This window comes from Pholcus phalangioides, unplaced genomic scaffold (genome assembly GCF_987345545.1).
Source record: "Pholcus phalangioides strain wild (caught in Gottingen) unplaced genomic scaffold, Ppha-v1.0 ptg000007l_1, whole genome shotgun sequence".
Classification (NCBI taxonomy): domain Eukaryota; kingdom Metazoa; phylum Arthropoda; class Arachnida; order Araneae; family Pholcidae; genus Pholcus; species Pholcus phalangioides.
This window is the reverse complement of record NW_028301600.1, coordinates 46,475,260-46,485,308: the sequence shown is the minus strand read 5'-3', so window position 1 is coordinate 46,485,308 and position 10,049 is coordinate 46,475,260.

Sequence of the window (10,049 nt, the reverse complement as noted above, 5' to 3'; positions counted from 1 at the left end):
GGGGAAAAAGCCACTGAAGTGATCTGTAGCTGTACGGAGGGCCATTTACGTGATCTTTAAATGTGCCACGGGTCACTTAAGTGATCTGGAACAGCGGTCCAGGTCACTGATGTGATTTGAGAATGTGCAGCTTAGTTCATTCTTGCAAAATTAGGTTTGAAATCCAGGCCACATCATATGACTCCGAGGGTCATATTTGGTCCGCGCGTCATGAGCATAGGAGAAATTTGCAGCCCTGTTGGTATTATAATATTACAGTGTCGATATAATCATACTTTCAAGCATAATAAATTATATAATTATCGATTATCGTAATCAGTTATAGAACGGATTATCATTTTACATGTTACATAGATCGCAAGGTGTTTGTTGTTCAGAAATTTGTTGTTCTATTTCCAAAAACGGTCACCTCCCAATAGCGGCCACATTTTCTCAGTCCCGTTAGTGGCCGTTATTGGGAGATTTTACTGTATATATATATATATTTATTTATTTATATTTATATAAATATAATAGCATGTCCGGACGGACTGATTCATCATCGCCGAGCCAAAACTCGAAGCAATAAATATGAAAATAGGTCAGTAATTTCATTTCATGATGTAAAGACACACTAAGAATGGGTTTCTAAAATTCGACCCCTAAGAGCTTCATAAAGGGGTTCAAAGGTCATATAGAGAAATCACGCGGGGCCGAAACCGCTGAAGCTATAAATATATAATTTGGTTTGTAGTTTCATTTTGTAATATAGGGACACACTAAGGAGGGGTTTTTCAAAATTTATCCTCTGTGGGGGGGGGTCAAGGGTTATATGGGCAATGTTCGTTGAGCCCATATCGCTGAAGCTGTAAATATGCAATTTGGTCAGCATTATATTTTATTATAGATGAATAAACAATCTTTTGCTTAATATATGAGAGGTTACCAAATCCTAACTTCATATTTCTTACCGGAAAATTTGCGTCCATGTGAATCGGATGTTGTGATCTGATTGGAACTGAAAGCCTGCATGTGTAAGTCTGTTGCAGTGCTGGAAATATTGCCAAAAACTGGCATGCCCTTGTCGGTTATTTAAAAATCTGATTTATTTGCATGAAACATAAAAGGTTAAAAATTTTCAAAAAACTTGAAACTTTATAAGAATTACAAAAATAAAAGAAAGTAATGCGTTCATTCAAAAATCTAAAATCAATCAAAGCGCCAATTATGTAAAACTTTCACGCTGTTGACGTCTGAAAAGGATACTTTCATATAATCAAAACCGATTTTATGGTACTGACTTAGACTAGTGCGTTGGGCGCAGCCGCACCCACGGTCATGCCCCCATATCCTGCAGCAGGGCCCTTAGGCTAGTATCACTTTGGCAGGCCCACACTAGGGCCTGCCAAAGTTCACGGCCCCCCCCCCCCATAGTGAATTTATAGCGTGAAAAAAACAAAAAATGTCAAAAATCCTCCCGGATCCCGGGGCTGGAGAATTTTTTGCTCACTCTTGAATCTCTCTCTTATCAGTTTTTTCCGTGAAAACCCTATCCCGAAGCCCACCAAACATCCTAGACTATGGGGTCCAGTTGCGGGATCCGATGCGACCACGGCCGTAAAAATAAATCAAAGTTGACTAAACACTGCATCATGAATACTTAACAAAGACTTTCTACGGAAATTCACTCGTTCGGCATGTAGTCGAAAAAATATATAAAGCTAGTCAAAATTTTTACATACCCCTTTCGTGTGTGGCAATAGATTTTTCCCTTCCCTGGTCTGTAGCAACGGTTACTTGCAAAATTTATTTATTTGTGTAATTCAAAATTTTGGGTGAATTTGTTAAACAACCCAAGTTGGATCCCCGGTCAGTGTGATGGCACCAAGGCTTTAGCCAGAGGTGCGGAACCGTCCACGAAATGTTAGAAAATGACTGCCATGTATGGAATCACATGGTTAACCTTCGGTCGGCACATCTAATCTGCGAGAATAAGTAACCATATGTTTTCGTGCCTAAGAGTGGGATTCACCGAGAAGCCGGTGGGGCCTTTAGTAGATTCCTGACTCCCCCCCCCCCCTAACACAAGGGCATCGTGAATTCTGTCTTTTCCGGGACGCTGTTGGTTTCGGTGAGGGGCACGTTAATCTGGTGGATGAGTTGTACCTAATTGCGTAAATATTTTTGATTTCCGAATTTTCAAAGTTTTTACGTCAATATTTTTTTCATATACCTGCAATAGTTCGTATACCTATGTTCCATCCCCCTGATTTATCATTATCTGAACAGGAGATAATTATATCGATCATTATTTCCTATATAATCTGTGAGATGAATTGCGCCTGATCATGTTCCTGAAAGAAATTGTGAAAACTCAAAATTTTGTTATTGGAAATTGCCAGGAAATATAAGTTACTTAAAAACGCAAATATATAATTTTGTTTGAGTAAAAAGGTTTAGTTTGATAAACTTTCCCTTAAGCCTCAGCAAAAATTTTATTTTCAATTTCACAGAGGAGTTTCGCTCGAACATTTTAGGATTTGTATTGCGCGGAGATACGGGGGAGGGCCACGAGGGGCATTCCCCACCCCCTCGCGTCAAAGGTGGAGTCGTCTGATCTAATGTATATGTGAATATATGAACTGACATCAGCATCATCGTTCCCCCAGCAATAATGACCATGCCCCCCCCCCGATTTTCAAGTCTATCTCCGCCTGTGATTGCGCCCGACCGAAGGTTAAGTCTATTGTACTGTTAGTTTGGTCATTCCTTTAAAATACCAGTTGTTCTCTTCCCAAAAACATTTTTGGCTACGACCGCTTAATGGCATCCAAATTAGTCATTTGCGAAAAAAAATTTCACCATGCACAAGTAGTTTTTCCCTTTTCATTCGTTAATCTAATCGTAAACATTTTCAAAAATTCTTACCTACACCTAGTCGTAGATGTTTCATACCTTTTAACAGGCTATGACCTCTCATGAGAGCCAGTTCACTCAACTGTGTGTGTGTGTGTGTGTGTGTGTGTGTGTGTTTTACCCAAAAAATATTAACCGTAATTGATCTTTTTCAAACTAGCGAACAATATTTTTAAAGTACGATATATGTAAACTGTTCAAGTTTTGTGAAATTTTAATATGAAAGTGTGTGTGTGTTATTAGGCAATACGTGATAATTAATTGTATGTCTGACCATATGTCATCAAGAAAAATACGGGAGACTATAGAGCACTGTCAATTCTCACCAAAAAAGACATCAAACGTTGAAAAAGTTGCTAATCATGGCTAAATTTGCTTTAAAAAAGGGAAATAAAGGGCTTTAGCGAATTGCTGTGATTTAAAATGTATTTGATGAAAAAAACGTTGAATATAACAAATATATGTGGGCTGGATATTTATACAGTGGAACTTCGGTTAACTAGTATCTCGGTTAACGAGCGAATAGCATAACGAGCAAAAAATTTGCACTTGGTTTACTCTGCCTGAGGAAAATCGGGCTAATCGTATTTTTAAACGTGCTTTTGAGTACCTTTTTAAAGTCACACGAAAAGAAAACGATTGCAGCGAGCCAGCAGATAACAGCAAGTAATTATTGACTAAATATCGTTTTTATCAGTCGTCTTTATGTGAATAACTGTGGAACGAATCATCCGAGTTTACATTATTTCCTATAGTGAAGTTTGGTTCGATACACGAGTGATTCGGATAACGAGCACGTACACTGAACGTAATATGCTCATTAACCGAAGATAACAGTGGCGTATTAAAGTCGGTCGAGGCCTCGGACTCAAAAGAAAATACTAGGGCCCCTTAAATTATAAAAAAGTGTGAAGTTTGGGTTTTTCGTTGCCCTCTAGAAATCGGGGTCCAGGGCGCTTTCCTGGTGCGCCCGTCGTTAAATCTGCCTCTGGAAGTTAAGCTGTATTATACTCAATATCACAATGTAACTTTGTAAATATATTAACATTATCATCCTTAGTTTCAATAAAGAATGTAAATTCAAATGAGCTTCTTAGAAAAACGAGAGGTATACTTTTTATAAAAACGTCGTGACGGCAGGAAAACACAGAAAGATCACGTTAAAATGTGGATCATATGGTCAAGGAGTATTTTATTCCGTTTTATTTCGCTTTCAGCCAGCTGCTGCCATCTTTTATTGACGAAATTGAAAAAAAAATGTGGGAAAAGGTTCCAAATTAATCCAAAAAAATATATGTACTTCTTTTTCTATTCATATGTTTAAAAAAATAACAAAGTATTATTAATTTTTAAAATGTTTTATTTCTGTTTACAAGTAAATTGACGTTTACATGTTCGGTGTTTAGTTGTAAATCTTTACATTTATACAACCTCTGCTTCGGCATTGAAAATGTACTTAATTTTTTTAATTTGATATTTTTGATCAATTTGAATACACTCAAAAAAAATAATGAAATACTGTGATTGGATATTCAAAGTGTGATAATTAAGATTGCAAGATTCAAAAACTTTGAAAGGAGGATGTGTATCTCTGTGCATCCTTAGTAATTTTTTTTATTTCCACAACAGATGGTGCCACTGTTCTAACCAATGAAACTGTGGCCACAACAATAATTTCCCCCAACTAAAACAGAACCACTATCTATAAAAAAGCAAAAAGAAAGAGAAAAATTCTGGGCATTTCGACAACTATTGGTCAATGCCTGTAGGGAAAAAAACGAAAACACTCATATCAATGAAGGAATGTTTCAAAGTGGCAAAAAAAAATTTCCCCAGGAAAAAAAAGATAAATGGTTCCTGAAACCCCTTCAAAGGAGCAAAAGGGGGAATTTTCCGAAACGTAGGAGGAAACTTGAAATAACATCAAAAAGGAGGAGATGTCCTCCTAGAAGAGGAATTCTGGTAACCCTAGTGATAATGGAATTTAAATATTATATATTTTTTAACTATTCTATTCTTTTCTCTAAAAAAACAGTGAAACTTATTATTTACTCGCATTTTTCTCAATACGTAATTGGGATTAAACTAAATTTTCGATGAACTTTTTCCTGTTCAAGAGTCACCCCGTGAAACTATATTTTTTTCACCTTTAGAGTCAAATAAATGCGCTTTCATTGAAAAAAAAATTCATAAAATATATATAAAGTTATTATGTGATTCCTCTCTCTCTCTCTCTCTCTCTCTCTCTCTTTCTCTCTCTAATAGGCTTACAATCCGTCCTTCTTTTTGGTGTCATTTCAAGTGTCCTCCTACGTTTTAGAAAATTCGTCTTTTTGTTCTCCTTTTTAGGTTTCCGGAATCATCCTTTTTTTCAGGGGATGTTTTTTTTTCACTCTCTGAAACGTGTTTCTTCATTCGCATGCGCGCGCGCGTGTGTGTGTGTGTGTGTGTTTCCCCCCTTCCCCCACACACACATTTTTTACACTCTTTGGCCAACGCCCTCGAAATTCCCAGACGAATCCAAGTTGCATTCAAGCAGGACAGATACTATTCTAACAGTGGCCCAGCTTGCCCTTGACAACATGAAAAAGACAGTCGGAAAAACAGTTCTGGAAGAAGAAAACCCGCAATATTCATTTTGAGAATACCATTATCTGTTCACCAACAGCAGATGCCGTGTACTAAAGTGAGGAGGGAGGGGGTTGCTTATACCATTCGGAAATGAAGAAAATAGGATGCAAACAGCACTCAATGCTTCTTCCTCTGGCAAAAAAAAATACTCCCAGAAGAGAAAAATCTTTTGAGTTTATAGAAAGGAAACCCCCCCCCCTCCTTGCTTCAGGCGAAGTAATAAAACTGACCAGGAGGTGGGTACAATTCATTAAAGGCGAGGGGAGACGGATCGTTATTATTTTTCTTCTTTTTTTGCTCCAACTTATAATCTCAAAATGTCAAGACGTTTTAAGTCCAAGACTATAGTATAGCTTTTTGGCCGTCATCATCCTACTCTTCTTTCGCCTGGTCTCAAATTCTAAAGGGAAAAAAATTAACCGTTGGAGGTAACATTAAATAAGCTCAATTATGCTCAATAAACTCATAACCACCGATCGTTTCCGTAAGTTTGATATATTTCTCTAAATTTGTCACTTTTACCGGTAATTGTGCTGAATTCCGATTGAAGTTAGTAAGTATGAAGTACAGTGGAACCTCCCCTACCTCTCGATATAGCGGACAATAAAATCGGGCAAACCACCTTTTTTTTTATGTACGGTAGAAATAACAAATATATATATTTTTTTATTTATTTATTTATTTATATATGTGTGTGTGTGCAAGCTCATAGAGAGATAAGAACATGTTTCTTTCTTTTTTTGAGTGACTGACAAAGATATATATGGGAAGCCCATTCAAGAGTCATAGAAAAGGGTGCCATCCTTTGTTAATTTGTTGGCGCATCTGACAAAAATTACCACCCGGTGTCTGGTTGTAGAGACAGTAGTTTTGCCATTCTCTGATGATTATCTGCGATTACTCACGAAAATAAGATGTTCTACACTCCCCCTCCTCACCTCATGGCGTTCATTTTCGCCCACCCTACTACAATGCGAGCGCATACAGTCTTGCCACCGAAAGGAAAACCAATCCATATGGCCATATTGTATTCAAACTGTCTTTTGACTGAGTTTAGAACAGCAGAGGCCTCCAAACAAGGTCATAAAAATTTAGCTAGATGGGAAAAGAGACTAACTGTATTCATTTATTTCAGTTTTTCTAGAAGCATCTTCATTTTTTTCCTGACGTGTACCCAAGTCATTTAGCAGTAACTTGGTGTCACTTAAAATGTCAGGTTCAACCTGAAAACAGCTTACTTTAAAAGACAAAATTGAAGTCATCCGTTCCGCAGAAGGGGAAAAAGTGAGTCTTCTTATTGCAAACAGATTGAAAATTCACACTCAGAGAAACATCACATACGTCAAACAAGTGAAACAAATTCATTTGACCGCTATTTTTAATTAATTTTTGGTCGTTTTAAAAATTATATATTCGGTAGTTATATATGATCACTGACCATTTTGTTAATTAATTAACTTTTGTTCACATAAACCGATAATTTATCATACTAAACGGTGATTATACATAATCCAAGATCATATTGGTAATTATGATAAATCGTCAATTAACTGCTAAAGTGAATGAACATAACTATGGTCCACGATGATGAAGTCAAATGGTAATGTTGGTTGTGTTCACACATGGTTGATGCGTGTGAAAGAAAGCCCACATTACCAGACTGATAATTATGGTTTTTATATTTTTTAATCTTCTTCATGCTTAATTTAAATTGTTTTTTTTTAATTTAACTTAATTTGCCGCTTTAACTTAATTTAACTAAATTTAATTAATTGGTTTAATGAAGAGACGAAAGATTATGTATACATTTTTCCATATTTATCAAGCTTTCCACCTTTGTTTGGGAATTAGGCACAATCACCGGTAAAAGTAATAAATGTAATGAAATTTAATCAAACTTTTTTATCGACACGATTAGTGATTACGTATAATCATCAGTGCATCACTTTTACAGTAACATATGCATTTCAATATTAAAACAAATTGCGACCGAATCCAAACGTCGTATAACTACGAAAGTCGTATAAAGGGGGTTTAGTTTATCACACCTCCCCATTAGCGGCCGAAATTTTTGGTCCCAAGAGTGTCCGTTATCGGGAGGTTCTGCTGTATGATAAATATGGCAGAAATCATGCGAAAATATCGCTTTAATTCAACCACATATCAGTTTCACCAGTACGTGATGGGTGCACTACACATATTTCGCCATAAAAACTAAATTACCGTATTTTAACGTGTATAGGAACTCCCTGATTTTTTGGGCTTAAAATTTTTAAAAAAAAGTTCAAAAGATATATCTATATATAATACTTTCCATGTATAAGAAACCCCCTCCTATCTTTCGGACCCAATTTTTGGCAGAAGGGTTCCTTATATTAAAATACGGTAAATGAAAATAAGTGTTACGAGAAAACGTAAATTATATTATTAGCAATTGTAATGTTACCTTTCTTCACATTTGTCAACATTTTTAAATATAAGCAACATCGTTGATCGGATCCATTTTCTCAGACTGAAATTGGAGCAAAATTTTCGGTAAATTTAAATAATTTATTGACGATTTATCATATGATATAAATCGTCAATATACATTTACTTTATATATATATTTTTTACCAATACGATCTGGGGACAGGGCCGTCTTAATGGGCCTCCGGGCAGTGCCCGGATAGGCCCATGCGTTAAGACGGCACTGGCTGAGGATACTCCATGGGGGGGGGGGGGCACCCCCCCCCCCAGCGTCAAAGGTGAAGTTGACTGATCTAATGTATATATGCATATATGAATTGACATCATCATCATCGTGCCCCCCCCCCCCAGAAATAATGACCGTGCCCTCCCCCAGACTTCCAAGTCTATCTCTGCCTATAGGATAATCACCGGTAAAGGTGAAAAACAAAATTTATTAAACTTACAACATTAGTTTGTAACTATGCATAATAGCCGGATTTATCAAATTTACGTAACATATACATAGCGGTTCTGTTTTATTTGGAAAAATTATTGCGGTGGCATTGAGAGATTGAGAGAGAGACGGTATATAAACCTCGTCTAGCAAAATTTCCCTTTTGACTAAATTTTTCCCACACATTTCAAAAATTGTGCTGTCATCTATCGGTAGAAGTTTGTAGTCAAATATTTTTCACAAGGAAAGTATTGTGTGTTTTTTTGTTTTGCATTTATATATTTTTTTCAATAAATTTCTTTTTTTTGATGAACTCAAAATTTCCCACAAACGCCATGAAATTTCCCATGTGGACCAATTTTTCCCACGAATAAGGGAAATTTCCATGGCCCCACGGGCCTTCATTTCAACTTTTTCCAGGGGGGGGGGGGGGGGGCAAAGTACATGTACTGAATGTATGTATATATATATTTGTAGATATATATACCATTTTCAGTGTATTTTCAAAAGCCGGGGGGGGGGCGCAACGGTCCCCCCCCCCAAACGACGGGCCTGGGCTCCCACAAAGGTGGGGCTGACAGGGCTCTAGCCCTGGGGTCCGGAACAGTTCTCATCATTTTTTGCTTTTCACGCTATAAGTTAACTACAGAAGGGGCCCGTGAAAAGTCTGACCGGGGCCCGCAAACGATTCCCCTATCCTGGGGGCCCCTCTCCAGGATGAGGGGGGCCCATGGAAATTTCCCACGAGTTACCGTCACTGTGTGGCAAAGCCGCTTGAAAGATACTCTTAAGAAAGAAACTCTTAATGCAGCTTTGCTTGAAAGTGACTCTTAATGCAGCTTTGCTGTGTGGTGGTGAGAATTGTTGTTGCGGAGGCAAAGTGGAGCTATCTGTTGTAAGAATTAAGGGAAATGACGTCATCAAAGGTTCGTGCACAAGATTCCTCCATTCTGTTTTCGAATATCGTGACCCTACTCTACAAGAAATGCTGAATATTGTACCGCCATCTATATGTCACATAAAAAACAAATCTCTTTGAGATATATACTTTTCCACACTTTTCGATTCTCTCTCTCGCTATAAACTCATGTTCACAAAAAAGTCTAAAGAAGTTCAAATATTTTTTTAATACTTCCAATTTTTTGCTTACTAAAATACATTTATGTGTCTGAGAGAGATATTCTTTCATTTTCTTATTCCTACAGCCTACGTAAATAAATACATGGAGATAAAATTCAGCACATTGCACTGAATATTTATTGAGGAAAAATTTAATTATATATTCTCAAGTACAAAAATGCTTTAGTCTACTGAAGCTGGTGTTGACGCAGCAGTTATTGTTGGTTGTTCACATAGTGTAAATTTTACTCTGTAATATTAAAGATCTTCAGTATCTCATCTTCCTATAAATTCCAATTTATCCAATTGTGAAGCTGTTCAATTTGTTCTTCACTTTTTTAATATATATAGCGCTCCTTGATGTTTTAAAAAGCCATCTTTATATTTTGGGCAGTAGCTGGAACGAATGAAATGATTTTCCATAGAAAAATAACTATGGAAAATCGCGTTTCCGCAAACGAACGTGATTCCGGAAAGAATTATCTTCGTTAGCAGAGGT